The sequence below is a fragment of the Mustela erminea genome, chromosome 2 (assembly GCF_009829155.1).
Source record: "Mustela erminea isolate mMusErm1 chromosome 2, mMusErm1.Pri, whole genome shotgun sequence".
Classification (NCBI taxonomy): domain Eukaryota; kingdom Metazoa; phylum Chordata; class Mammalia; order Carnivora; family Mustelidae; genus Mustela; species Mustela erminea.
The window spans coordinates 129,449,698-129,464,459 of record NC_045615.1 but is presented as its reverse complement, the minus strand read 5'-3'; the positions used below and the strand labels follow the sequence as shown (position 1 = coordinate 129,464,459).

General features: G+C 44.3%; 1 long non-coding RNA gene across 1 annotated transcript; it reads left to right on the top strand.

Annotated features, from left to right (window-relative positions):
* The first annotated feature begins 872 nt into the window (after positions 1–872).
* Positions 873–6,419, top strand: LOC116583899. The gene is made up of 3 exons (XR_004282960.1): positions 873–920; positions 1,716–1,825; positions 6,334–6,419. It is a non-coding gene; the product is annotated as an uncharacterized LOC116583899 (long non-coding RNA).
* The last annotated feature ends 8,343 nt before the right edge of the window (positions 6,420–14,762 follow it).

Sequence of the window (14,762 nt, the reverse complement as noted above, 5' to 3'; positions counted from 1 at the left end):
TTCCTGCAGAGATGTGAAACAAGGGGCTTATTGGCCATCTCGCTCAAAAGGCCCTAGATGGAGAGAACGAGAAGGAGGAAGTCAAGAGATTTGGGAGTTGGAAGGAGATGAGTACTCTCTGTATCTGCTTGGCAGAGGAAAAGCTCCGAAGTGCAGAAAACATAATGACCGCCTTTGTTTGCTGGAAGGTTGCTGGTGTCTTTGGTTTTCAAGTTTTTGCCTGCTTCTTAGAGGCAGGCAGAGAGTGAGAGATGCCGGATTCCCTGGAGTCCGGCAATTTGTAATCCCGTGATATTAAAAAATTATTTTATTTTGTTGGAATGTAAATTCAAGAGGAAAGTGTGGGATTGTTGCGTAAATGCCTGATCTTTTAAAGCCTAATAAGTCAAAAGCATTGTAACTTTGCAAGAAAACCACACAACATGAAACATTTTCATCCTGTTAACCTAATAAAGTCATCTTAATCAGGTGACAAGCATTTGAAAGATCATAGGCATTTATCCCCCCCCACCTTTCCCATTACAAGTGGGGGAGGGTAAAGAAAAGTTTTTTCCTACTCTTTTGCATGAAAACATTTCAGTAGCCACCTTTGTGTAATTGATTATCATATGGGGCTAAATGCACGGATTCTGCTTTAGTTGGGATAAAAACCTCCACTTTTTATTAGCAAGTCCCTCCCTCATGCATGGATGGGGTTTCTTATGTTTTATAAAACGGGCTTCCCGTGAAGATCGAGTGAGTGTGGATATGTGATGTGCTTAGCGACGGGAGCGTTCTGTAGCTCTGACCCGTCTTCTCCTTACATGCCATCAGTGTCTCCTCACCAGAGTTTTATGAGAAAGATACAGCAGGAGTCAATATCCTTGCGGGAAATGGAAAGCTCACAGGGACAGCGTCCCTGCCCTGGGATCACACATTTAGTAAGAAGGATTCAAATTTAAGTGCTCTGGCTTTCCACTGCATCTCTCATGATATCAGGAAATTTTACATTTTTTTTAGTCTTCTCCTTCATGCTCAGGGAGTGAATTGAATTGAGCTCACCTGTTGACTGAATAGGCCTCCTTCAAATATGTATGTATGTATGTATGTATTTATTTATTTTTAAAGATTTTATTTTATTTGTCAGAGAGCAAGAGAGCATAAGCGGGGGGAACAGCAGGCAGAGCAGGCAGAGGCAGAAGCAGGCTCCCCGCTGAGCAAGGAGCCCAATGTGGGACTCGATCCCAGGACCCCGGGATCATGACCTGAGTCGAAGGCAGCTACTAACCGACTGAGCCACCCAGGTGACCCTCACATATGTATTCATTGATTGACTAGAACCACTCAGAAGCAGGTGTTACCCACAGCAGTGTTTGGTCAACGTTCCCTGATAGGATATCACAAACATTCAGGCGTTTTATAAGCATATTTTCCCCTCTGAGAGTAACCAGATGTTTTATTTTGACTTTTTTCAGTTGGATGAAACAAAGGCAATTAGAGCTGGAACCACTATTATTACCAAATTCACCAGCTGAGTGCCAACAGGCTCACGTGCCCGGTGATGGCACGATGGCACACGAAGCCACATTACAAATGATGCAGTCATTGAAAATGAAGCCTTTGCATAATCCGAAAGTATGATTAATCTTACAAGAGATCGATTTCCCTATCTTTTGTCCATAACATGGCTATCCTTACTTTTCATCAAAGCACTGAAGCCTGAGTCACCCTCCCAGGGGCTGAACGACAGCATCCACAACCGGAAACAAAATCGAGAAAGGCATCTCTTCGTTTTGTGGAAGTGTCTGCTCAGAAGCCCCAGAGCTGAGAGGAGGAGGAGGTGATGGTGAGTCCGGAGGAGAGAGAAGTGGGTGGAGCTGGCAGCCACCGGAAGGGCAAAGCTGAGGGACAAGAGCTGCTTAGGGCAAAGTGTTGTCAGGGCTTGAAGAAGTTGCTCTAAGGACAGTTTGTTCTATTTCTTTAAGCTTGTTTGTTTATTTATTTACTATTTATTTATTTATTTATAGGTAAGCTCCATGCCCAACATAGAGCCCAAACAACAGGGCCTGAACTCCTGACCCTGAGATCAAGAGCTGAGCTGAGATCTAGAGTCGCGGACACTTAACCAACTGAGCCACCCAACTGCCCCTTTTTCTTTTAAGCTTGAAGAAAATATATCTACATTGATTTCACAGAATTTCATCACTGAGGGAAAGCTTAGAATGTACTTGCCATTTTCCCTCCACTTTTTTTTGGTGGACGAGATCCAGAAGGATCCGCAGCAACCCCAGTGTCACAGTGCTGGTTCCACATAATCAAGTCAAGACTCGGTCTTTTGACTCAGCATTAGCTTATGGCTGAATCCTGCCCCTGATACATTGTTGATCCTCCACAGATACTGGAAGGAGGAGGAGAGGAGGGAAGGAGAGAGGGAGAGAGGGAGGGAAGGAAGGAAGGAAGGAAGGTTGGTTCTGTCTCCCGTACTTTTCATTAGTGGACCCCATTTTGTACCCTACAATAAGAAAAAGGCAAAAGAGTTGGTGGTGGACTTTGTAGCTGGGCCCAAAGATTTAGAAAGCCAAGATTCTAGTTACAGTACAGACTGAGAGAGATCAGAAAAATGATTCTACTTCTTTTTTATTTTTTCCATTTCCCCAAGGCGCAATCATTCTGCATCGACGTTGTCTGATCAGAGGGGCAGGTTCGGAGGCCAGCCACAAGACGAAGGCCACAGATAATCAAAACTGCCCTTGAAAGTCTCTTAGGGAGATGCCATGCCAGAGACTGGAGGACTTTCAGTCAGTACCTGCCCCCACCCCCACGACTCCCACCCTCTCTCTTTCTCTTACAATCAAACTTAACAAAAGTTACATGCATGTCAAATTCGACTCCCCCCGTTCTGAATGAAGAAGACTAAATGAAGTACTAATCAAATATTGTAGAATCAAGATCTACATGAAGGCTATTTCTTTAATTTGGTGGAGTCTCTTAGTTAAAGAAGAGTTGGTTAAACTCTAGAATCAGATTCTTTTCTCTCCTGTGGAGGCTTCAAAAAAGGAAAGCTTTTGTTGAATATCCCTGGGAAAAGGAGAAGGAATTCTATGATTACTGAACTTAGAGGAATTTAAATGCAAGAGGAAATCTGTCTCTGCTGCCCTCGCCCTCCTCTCCAAAAACAAAATTCCTTGGTTTTCTTGAACTTCCTCTTGAAGACTTGATTCAGGCATCAAAGCTTTCAATGGCGACCAGTTTCCTCAACACATTGCTCTTTCTGCCTTCCTCTCCCTCTTCCTTCCTTTTCCTCCTACCCACCTCTACCTCTACGTCTCCATCCACTCTTGTTTGTGGCGCAACCTCACAGTGAACACAGATCACGGTCCCGTGGAGGCCTTGGTGAAAGTTCATTAAAAACCAATCTACTCTGTAGACGTTACAGAGGCCTTTGGACAGAGACCTAGCTGGTTTCCTGGAGCAGTACCTGGGGAATAACTTTTTTGGCTCCGAAAGGATTATATTTTAAGTTGTTACATATTTGCTGATCTTGGGGAGATTGTTGGAACCATCCAGCATGCACAGGAAGCTTGGGCTCTTGGCCCAGTCCGCTCAGAGTCTAAATATTTGGAGGATGAATACTTGGAAGTGCATTTAAACATTTAAAGCATTTTATTTGTTTTCCCAGTAAGTCTCATTGTTAGTGCGATCTAATTCTTCAGTAAGACTCTATCTGTTGAAGGCACAGGCCTCCCGGACAAGTCCAAGCCCAGGCTCCACCTCAAGTCTTGGTTCAAAGCCAGAAGGGTATGTCTATTGGCTAACGTCCACACCCCTGAAGTGGGTTATTATTACCATCATTCACTGTCGATGCCCATGTTCTAAAGCCATGCTAAGAGTCTGACCCAACTCTGCACCAAAACCAACAATGGAACTTGGGCGTGCATGTGGGTGCGTGCATGCACACACACACACACACACACACACACACACACACCCCATTTTCCAAACCAAATGCTGCACGATTCCTTCCTTTTGTCAGTACTGGATCTTTCCTTCACTGCCAACTTTCAGTGCTACCCTGATGATCACCTGTGGTCAGTTTTCCTTGCCAGCTTCCCAGGCAACATACCTTTAGGCTGGTGTATGCTTAGAGAATACAAATTCATATGAACGCATTAGATTATGTAAAACATAATTAGGGAAGCAAATTTGCTATAAAGGCAGCTTATGTGTTTCTAGAACTCTGAGGCAGTTTTAAGCAATGGGAGAATTTCTTCCTGTTTTGTAGATCTGCTGATATACTCTAGAACCTAATTTATATGAATTGTTCACCTATCCCAATCACGTGATTAGATCATTTCTAAATATCCACTTTGCCATGCCATCGAGTCACAGGTTCTTGTTGTCTCAATGGAGTGGGAGTGAGCATGGAGTTCATTTCTGAAATTCGAAGTAGAAAGGGGTGGGGTGGGGTGAGTATGGGTGTGCACCTGGCCTGGTAATTACCATGGTAAGGTGTCTTAGACAACACGATAATGACCTTCTTGATAGAACTGGGGATGTGATAGCCACAGTAAAAATTATATTAAACTGGGCCTGATGCCAGACTGTCAGCCTCACATAAACAAAGGACAAGAGACACATTTCTAAAGAGACTAACTTGTGAATCAAGGAAGCAAAACAGGCCAGAAAGGCGCTGGCTTGAAGACACAGTGCTTTCACCTCTTTGCCAAAGCTTTGCCTGACCCAATTAAAATGCCCAATGTAGTTAAAAATCCAACCCTAATCTCTCTGGAAGCCCCTAGCTCTACCCCGTTCCATGGGAAGATGCTCAGTAGGGCCCCCACAGCTGAAAACTTATTGATTCAGAGTCTGTGAGCACATACGTATAATTCCTAGCCTATGAGTTGGAGCAAAGACCCTAGTGATTTGTCCAGCGGATGGTGGTGTCTCACTCAACAATGATGTATGACCTGGATTAGTCCGGAGGGGCCATCTGCTGTTGGGGAGGGCGGTAGACAGGGTCTGTTCTCCTGGGGCAGATGATTCCCCAGTGCTGGCCAGCTGGCTTAAAGTGGACAAAGTTGACGAGAGCAAAGTGATGTCCCAGCAACCTTCTGGGGAAATAATTCAAGGGCCTCTCCCTGTCTTTCTGTCTGTCTTCTTGACCAACCCCCCCCCCCCCCCCCGCCCTCACACACACACACACACTGTAGAGCTGACATGGTACATGGAGCAGAGAAAAAGAAGCACAGGCCCACCAGAAGGGCTGAAATGTGCTGGTCTTAGTCTGAGAGGCACTGTGAGTTTCCTGGTAGCCTGGGCAAAAAGAGGAGACATTGATAAGTCATATGGCTCGTGTTATTTGGGAAAAGAAGCAAATCGGTGTCTTGGAAGAAATAAAGCTTCTTACCACAGTTGTCAAATCTATTTTTTCACAACTGACTTGACAGAGAAGAGAAACTGAGTTTTTTAGGGCTTGTGTAACAAAATGTCAAACTGCTAGGATGCTTGGCCTTTTGACAGGGAAAGGACCAGAACATTGACCCCCCACAGTGACTACGGAGCAGTAGACAGCAATCAACGATTCTTGGAGACTGGCAGATTTAACTTTGCCTCTCAACACTGGCCTCTTCAAAACTCTGTCGGAGAAATAGCCGCACCCCTGTGTTCATTGCAGCCTAATTTTTAAAAATCTCTTGTCAAAATCAAATTTAATGCAGAAATGAAAACCAATTCTTGAATGGTTTCATATTTGAAACACAGGGCCGTTACTTTTTTCTGTGTTGTTAGGGCAAAACATAAAAAATATAGACATTTGTTTCTACTCAGGAAGGAGGACAATTAATAGGAATATTCTCTTTTTTTAATAGAAATATTTTCTAATTTATTCTTCACTGAATACATACATATACTCACTTGCAAAAACTCACATTCACCAAAAAAATGCCCTGCCTCAAAAAAAAAAAAAAAACCCATAACGAAATAATTGTTCAAGTCATATATACACTTTGTATTTAAGCAAAACAAAGATCCTGGGAGTAAGTGCAAGAGGTAAAGTTATTGAGGGGCGCCTGGGTGGCTCAGTCGGTTAAGTGTCTGCCTTCAGCTCAGGTCATGATCTCCACTTCCCAGGATCTAGCCCCGCGTCAAGCTCCTTGCTCATCGGGGCACCTGCCTCTTCCTCTGCCCTTCCACCTCCTCGTACTGTCCCTCTCTTTCTCTCTCTCAAATACATAAATAAAACTTTTAGAACATGTAAAGTTAATTGAAAGAAAAATGGTGAACAAACAGCATTATTAATATACAAAATATTCCTATTGTGTAAGTATTAATAGATGATATTCTGTGCTTTTCCAGCACTTTGGAACCATATTTAGTGACAGCATTATTTACAATTGCCAAGACCTGGAAACAACCCACATGTCCATCAGTGGATGAATGGATGAAGAAACTATGGTACCTATACGCAATAGAATATTATTCAGCCACGAAAAAGAAGGAAATCCTGTTTGTGACAACATAGAGGGACCTTGAGGGCATCATGCTAAGGGAGATAAGTCAAACAGAGAAAGACAAATACTATATGATCTCACTTATTTGTGAAATCAAAAGCAAAGGAAAGGAAAGGCAAAGAGGGGGTTAAGGAAGGAAGGAGGGAAGGAAGAAAGGAAGGGAGGGAGGAACAGAGGAAGGGAAGGGGATAAAAGAGAAAGGAAAAAATGCAGCTCGTAGAAAAAGAGATCACACTTGTGGTTACTAGAAGCAGGGGAGGCTGGGAGAGGAAATCGGAGGAAAGCAGTCATAAGATACAAACTTCCAGTTCGAAGATAAGTAAGTACTAGGGATGTGATGTAGTACATGGTAACTATAGTTAACATTGCTCTATAGTAGACAGGAAAGTTGTTTATAGAATAAATCCTAAGAGTTGTCACCTTAAGGAAAAAAAAAACATTTTTTTTTTTAATATCTGTATGAGATGACCAATGTTAACTAAACTTATTGTGGTTATCATTCCACAGTAAATGAGTATATAGAGGGCTGACCTTATACGGTGATGTAGGTCTATTATGTACTAATCAAACCGAAAAAGAAAAAAGGAATTAAATCATGATTTTTAACCTTTTTCTCTTTGTATATCTGTGTTTTCTAGAATTTTGCCGCAAGGAGCGTAGATGGTGTTGTCGTGCAAGTGTGCTGGTTCTGGGGGCCTGGGACCTGAGCTCCTTTCCTCGCCCTGTCTCCGCTGGCTCTGTATTCAGGGTGCCTGACCCTCTGGGCTCAGGTTGTCAGGTCCCTTGTCAGCGGGCTCCTGTGTCCGGGCTACCGGCGGCTCCGGTGGGAGTGTGGAGAGCAGAAGGAAGGGGAAGTCAGCGTGTTTCTCCCTCTCCCTCCGGACTGGGGTGGCATTTCTGGCAGCTGCTGCCTCTCTCCCTTGGCTCTGGCTCTCACCGGAAGCCTGCCATGGTTCCGGCTTCCTCTGGGCCATCCCGGGCCCTGGGCTTGGGTAGCCTCATCTCCTCCTTTTGTCCCTCCAGCCTAGGAGTGGCAGCCACTTCCTGCTGTGGCTAGTCTCTGGGTTGCCTCACAATCCCTTGTTTGGCTTCTAAATTTCTTTCATCTCATTGCATTAAAATTCCTCTGTTTTATATATTCAGAGTGGTTTCTGTCCTTCTAGCTGGGCCCTGACACAAGGAAACAAAAATGTGCTTGAAACACAAATGAATGGGGACAGAGAAAGTAGAAGAATGTGAGTCGGAGACGTAAGCCAAGAAGCCACGGACTCCACAGTAGGGGCAGCACACACACAGAGGAGGGTCCCATCTTGGTGCGCACCATTTGGGAAGGACTTCTGGTCACCTAAAGACCTTCTTAGGCCCATGCAGACACACAAAAATAGCAGTTTTACATAGAGTTGTCTGCTCCTGGAGTAAAACATACAATATGTAAGATCCAGAAAGAGCCCCCCCAAACCCAAAACCAAGCAAACCCCAAGGATTCGGAGTTCTAAGTCATGCATTCAGGTTCTGATATGTGGCGGATATTGTGGTTGAGTCCGGGGCCTCCGTTCCATCCTTCTCACATGGGATAGCAGCTGCGGGGCGGCGGTCTCGATTAACATGGTCTTCGGCCGACGCATGGCCATGTATCCCAGTCCCGGCATCCCCTTGGCCCCGGGTGTGATAAAGATGAAGCCTGATTAGTCTGGTGATCCTTCTTAGATAGTGTGGTGGGTCCTGAAACTGCTTCAGCATTTGTTACGAAACAAAAAAAGAATCTGAGAATAAAGCTGGCACACACAAAAAAGAGTAAATCCAAGACAGTCAAAATAAAACAGGGCTGAATTTCTGATCAAACTGTGCCTGAAGCCCACTGCTCCACTAGACCTTTTCTGTTACCAAAGCCCCTTTCTCCTTTACTATTTAGTATGGTTTAATTTGCGTTTTCTGTTACTTGCAATCAAAAGCATGCTAGTAGAGATAGCAAAATGTTGTCTTATTGGCTGTGTGTCACAGGACCAGTCACTTGACCTTTCTGGTCCTCAGTTTTCTCATTTATAACACGAAACTATTAAGATGACTGACCTTAAGGAATTTTTGCGAGGCTCAAATAAGGTAATAAATGAGAAAGTACTTTGCAAATTGTAAGCAGTTATTTGACTCTTTTTATTATCACACATATAATTTATTTCAGTTGTTAATGCAGTTTTATATCTCTCTCCTACAGAGACAGAACTTATTTTATCGAGCCTATAGTTCTATCATACCTGGTTTATTGCTGTATCATGAGTGTTCGTCAGGATTAATCAGCAATAACCATTATTTCACTCTGGACAGCTCTAGATTTACTTTTGAAGTCCCAGGTGACCTATGTAAGCTTGAAAGGGTTTGCCTCCAAACTCTCAGCCAAGTGGAAATGAATGGAGTAACCCTTTGTGTGACCACTCATAACCTGTTTGTGAAATGCGAGTTCTTTTTTTCTTTGCCACCTGGAGCAGCCTGTGAAAGTGGGCGTGTGACATTCCTCTCACAGAGGGAAAGTTTTGGTGCGTCTGCGAAGTGACGGCTGGTCAGTTCTGCCCTTGCATTTGCTTGGAGTTGCTGCCCTGAGGTTGTTTGGGAAGCTGAAGGAGTAGTTTAGGCATGAACCTTTAAAAGACCTATAAAGCCGGGAGCCCCAAGGGAAGCAGCACAATAGTATTTAGGTTTTTGTAAGAACGAAATATGAAAGGCAATTAATTTATCACGACTAATTAGAGGGGCACCTGGGTGGCTCAGTGGGTTAAGTGACTGCCTTCAGCTCAGGTCGTGATCCTGGAGTCCCAGGATGGAGCCCCACCTTGGGCTCCCTGCTCAGCGGGGAGCCTGCTTCTGCCTCTGAGCCGCCCCCATCTTGTGATCTCTCACTCTCAAATAAATAAAAAAAATCTTTTTTAAAACATTAATTAGGGGCACCTGAATGGCTCAGTGGGTTAAGCCTCTGCCTTTGGCTCAGGTCGTGATCTTAGGATCCTGAGCTCGAGTCCCGCATCAGGCTCTCTGCTCAGCAGGGGAGCCTGCTTCCCCCGCTCTCTCTGCCTGCCTCTCTGTCTACTTGTGGTCTCTCCTGTCAAATAAATAAATAAAATCTTAAAAAAAAAAAAGATTAATTAGGTAAGGTCTCTATTAGGGCAATGAAAATAAAAGTACGAAGGTAGCGATGTTTATGTGTGTTTTTCCTTCGATAGCTGGTGTACTTTAGGACGGGGTATGGCCTTGAGAACGGTGGCAGGTCAGAGCAGGCAAGAAGGGACTGGGACTGAGAACTCGACCATCCCATGGGGCTGGAGTGAGTCCAGGGGACAGGAGCTGCAAGCCCAGACTTGGTCCTTGTCACCTAGCGAGGTTGGTGCACCTCCCAGACCTCCAGCTCCCCCTTCTCCGTCTGCTCCACCACTGGGCCTGCTCTGGTCCCCAGCATGTTTCACCTGTGCTGGTCTCTTCATCCCCCAGGATTCACCCCTGCACCTCCCCCAACTCAACTCTCTTCATCCTCCATCCCACTATAATGTTAAAAGTCATTTTTAAAAAATTACGCTATGCTTTCTCCGTCTTCCCCTTCCCTCCCCCAAAACATTCACTGGCTCCCTATGGCTCCTCCTTTAAAGCCCAGATGCATTAGCATGACGATGTTGTGGAAGGGGACTCCTCCTTAACTACCCACCCAGCTGCTCGCCCACCCCCGCTTCCTTCCAAACCAGAGACCTTGGACGTGGCTCTTTAAGGCCAGCGGTCATCACAATTTTATGGTCATACAAATTAATAAGGTTTTTAAAAATACAGTTTCCTGGGCCACATCTTCACGGGATTATGATCCAGAGGACCGGGCCTGAGGATCTGAAATTTCATCAGAATTTTGGCCAAGTCAAGTTCAGGTGGTTCGGACACTGCACAATAAGCCGTATCACACCGTAGTCCACTTCCCTCTCGCATCTACCCCGGACTAGAAGTCTCGGGAAGGAGCAAGCTTCAGGTCTGTTCAGCTATGTTTCCCTAGGACCCCGCACAGAGCTCCGCACACACTGAGCTTTTGCAAGTTAAGTGAACAAATGAATCCCAGCAGAGCCCGTATCTTGGAAAATAAGGCAAAGATAGGAGTCAGGGACCGGGGCCTCAGCACAGGGGTCCGGAGAGCAGTAATTCAGGGCCAAGAAATGTTGGAGACGCGAGGATCATTGGAGGAATTGTCGATAAAACGCCAGTCACTGGGTACAAGGTAGAACGAGGATTCTGGGAGAACTGGGCTAGACAATGGGCCTCAGGCTAGGAAAGGGTGGTCCTGTTCAGAGGTCCAGATTCTTGCCCTAGAAAGCAGCACTGATGATGCTGTCTGCAAATTGGGTTCACCTGGAGCATGTCTGGAAGCACATGACCAAACAAAAGTCCGATTTTCCGTTCCAACCCAGAGTCACTGAGTGAGATGCTAGAGATGCGTGGAGGGCACAGCACAATCTTCATAGCAAGAGTCTTGAAACGATCAGCACGTGTCCATGAATGAGGATACATCTCCTGCACCGCCTCCATACGTCTCCATAGGTCTCCTGCACCGCCCGCCACGCCCCCCACCCCCCCACCCCCCCACCATAATCACACTGCTCATTTCCAGCGGGGCCATTTCTACTGAAAGAATCACATTTGCTTTTTGTTTTAGCTCAAGGAAACATTTCCTATTATTCCTTTGCTTATCTCTTCAGCTCTGTCTCTCTGTTCCCCTTGTCTGTAGCTTCTGTTAGATGGTTGGTGGAATTTCTGGGTGTAACTTCTATAATATCCGAGCTTTTGGTATTTCCATTTCTTTTTTCTTTACTCTAGTGTTCTGGAACAATCTCTCAGCCTCCTCTGCTAGTGAAGGGCTGCATTCTGATGTGTCCGTGCTGTTACTCAGCGCGTCAGAGGGCATTTATGTTTCGAGGACTGATGTTAACTCATTTCTAAGATCTTTAAATGCTTACCATCACAACAGAGTTTGCTTGCTTGGAAAACACAGTATCACCTCTTCTTTCTTTCTTTCTTTCTTTTTTTTTCTTTTGAAGATTTCACTTATTTATTTGAGAGAGAGAGACATTGAGAGAATAAGTGGGAGGAGTGGAGAGGGAGAAGCTGACTCCCTGATGAGCAGAGGGCCTGATGTGGGACTCGATTCTCGGACCCTGGGATCATGACCTGAGCTGAAGACAGACACTTAACAACTGAGCCATCCAGGTGCCCCATCTCCTAATTCTTTAGAATAATCCACATACATACTTCTTTCAAGATTTTCTTCTGTTTATTTAATTTATACGGTTTCTTCAGATATTGGTTTTTAGATTTGTTTAGTTTGGTTTTTCCTTTCATAATTTGGGTCTCCCTTAAATATTTGGTGATTCTGGACTGTGCACTGATTTTTGTATTCGATAATGTTTTTTCTTCTAGATCATGCCTGGCAAACTGTGACCCATGGGCCAAATCTGGCTGTTGCTTGTTTTGAAAATAAAGTTTTTTGGGAACACAGACGCGCTCATTCATTATCGTCTATGACTGCTTTTGTGCCAGGAGTAGCCCACAAAGCCTAGAATATTATCAGGCCCCTTACCAAAAAGGCTTGGCAACGATGTTGGATCTAGCTGTCACTTTACAGGAAATACAGCTCAGAGAAGAACATGGCAATCAATGTCGACACAACAACCAAAGCAGACTACAAGTTATTTTATAAGACAAAAGACTCAGTTTCTTCCCAAATAAATTACATAAAAATGAAAAAGAAAAAGAAGAGGAAATTAATGTAGATTGAACAGTATTTAATAGAAATATCAGCCAAAAGCAATGTGTGACTCCTGCTAAGATCCTAATTGAAATAAGTGACTCGTAAAGCAAATTTTGACACAGTGAGGGGGGGTGGAATTGAACATGAACTAGTGTTTCTGATTTTTACCAATATGAAACAAGTGACCTGACTACTATTAAGTATATAATAGTATATTATATATAAAATACACTAAAATATAAAATGACAACCATGTTACCTTCATAGGCTCTGTGGGTCAGAAATTTTGGACAAAGGGGCACCTGGGTGCCTCAGTTGGTTAAGGGGCTGCTTTCCACTCAGATCATGAAATCAGGGTCCTGGTATTGAGTTCTGCGTGGAGCTCCCTGCTCAGTGGGGAGTTTGCTTCTCCTTCTCCCTGTGCCTCCACCCCATGCTGTCTCTCTTTCAAGAAAGTAAATAAATAAAATCTTAAAAAAAAAAAAAAAAAGAAATTTGCAAACTTGAAAGGCTGGGCTCAGCTAGAAATGTTGATTGAACACTGACAGATGCCCCTTGCGTGGCTGAATTCTGACAGGGGCCATTTTGAGAGGCACTTTCTAAAGAGGAAATAGGGCAAGAGGATCAGGTGGGAGTTAGAGACCTTTCTGACCCCGCCTTTAGAGTCAGGCAGCATTTCCACTCTGACATTCCGTGGTTGCAGTGAGTGGTAAAAACCTGATCAGAATCAAGACGTGGGGATTTTTTTTGTTGTTGTTTAAGATTTTATTAACAGAGAGAGAGGACAAGCAGGGGGAGTCAGAAACAGGCTCTCCACTGAGCAGAGAGCCCGATGTGGGGCTTGATCCCAAGACCCTGGGATCATGACCTGAGCGGAAGGCAGACACTTAACCCCCTGAGCCACCCAGGCGCCCCAAGAGGAGGGGATTAAGACTTCGCCTTGTGATGGGGGCACGGCAAGCTCACCCTGCAGAACAGGAAGATGTTGCTGAAACCGTTTTTTGGAAAATACAGTCTGTCACAAATGGCTAGCAGCTGATATTAGCAAATCATTGTCTTTTTTTCCTCGGTCATGGTAATGTTTGCATGGATTTGTTTTAAAAGTTGCTGCAGAGCCTGGGTGGCTCAGTCGTTGGAACCTCTGACTCCTGGTTTTGGCTCCAGTCATGATCTCAGGGTCATGGGATCAAGCCCCAGTCCGGCTCCCTGGAGTCTGCTTGCAATTCTCTCTCTCCCTTTGCCACTTCCCCCATACCTCCTGCTCTCGTGCGCGTGCTCTCTCTCAAATAAATAAATAGTCCTTTATGTGTTACAGTCACACTTAGTGTTTGAGTGAAATGATATGGTCCTTGGGATTTGCTTTAAAAAAAATGAAGTCATTCCTATAAAACAGGAATGACAGAAGGCGGGCGATGGTGGAAGCTGGGCAGTGAGCACGGGTTGTCTGTAATACTCTCTTTAATCCGTATATGTTTGAAATTTTCCTATGTGAAGAAAAAAAAAAAAAAGGAGAGAAATCTGGCTTTGCCTGTTTCTAGACGTTCTTTTTCTCTACCTGTAGCAGATGAGGCTGAGTCAGAGCCCTAGTCCGGAGTGGGGAACACCAGTCGCTCATTCCCCAGCTGTAGGGGCTCCCTGTTCCTTCTGGGTGTTGCTGCCCTGAGGCATTTTCCTGCCTCCTTCTTCCAAGTGCTTACACTCACTGTTCTCCCCTGAGGCAAACAACCCAATAGGCCTGCATCTTGGCCCAGTTTGGTGATGGGAGGGACCTACCAGCCTGGTGACCTGGCTTGGGTTATTAGAATCTCCCCGTGGCTACCCCAAGGCTCCCTCTTGTTCACTGTATCTGTTTCCTCCGTGTTGGGAGCTCAGGACGAGCCACTCCCACAAATACACCAGTCGCCCCTGAACGTGGTTTCAGATGAATTTGCTTTGTCAATGTAGACTTCTCTGCTTTCATTATCTCAAGGGTTACTTAAAATTTCTAATTTGATGGTCGCATGCTTTTTATGCACTATTAAGTTTTGAAATGACCTCCTCCCAAATCTCTCCCCACCCCGCCCAAACCCCACATATCTGTCATGTTTTAGAGATGTTGGTTGTTGGAATGGAAAAGTATTCATGAGCACTGAGTTGGCCATTTTGATTCAATATTGCTAGACTTTTCCAATGCATTAAAACAAAGAAACAAACAAAAAATACACACACACACACACACACACACACACACGCAATTTTGTTATCTGGTGGGTTTTAAAATCCTACATTAGAATGAAATATTTTCCATTTTATTAAAAACTACTTGCAATAATAATTATTCATAATTGCATCATATTTTATGTGTATCCTGTAATTTATAATTTATGAACACTTACATTCAGAGCATTTTCAACTTTTTGATACTAAGTATAATGACTAGAATAAGTATCTTTGCTTCAATATTTACTCTCAACATTAATTTTATTTCCTTAGAATAAGTTCTAAAACATGAAATCACAGTGAAAGAA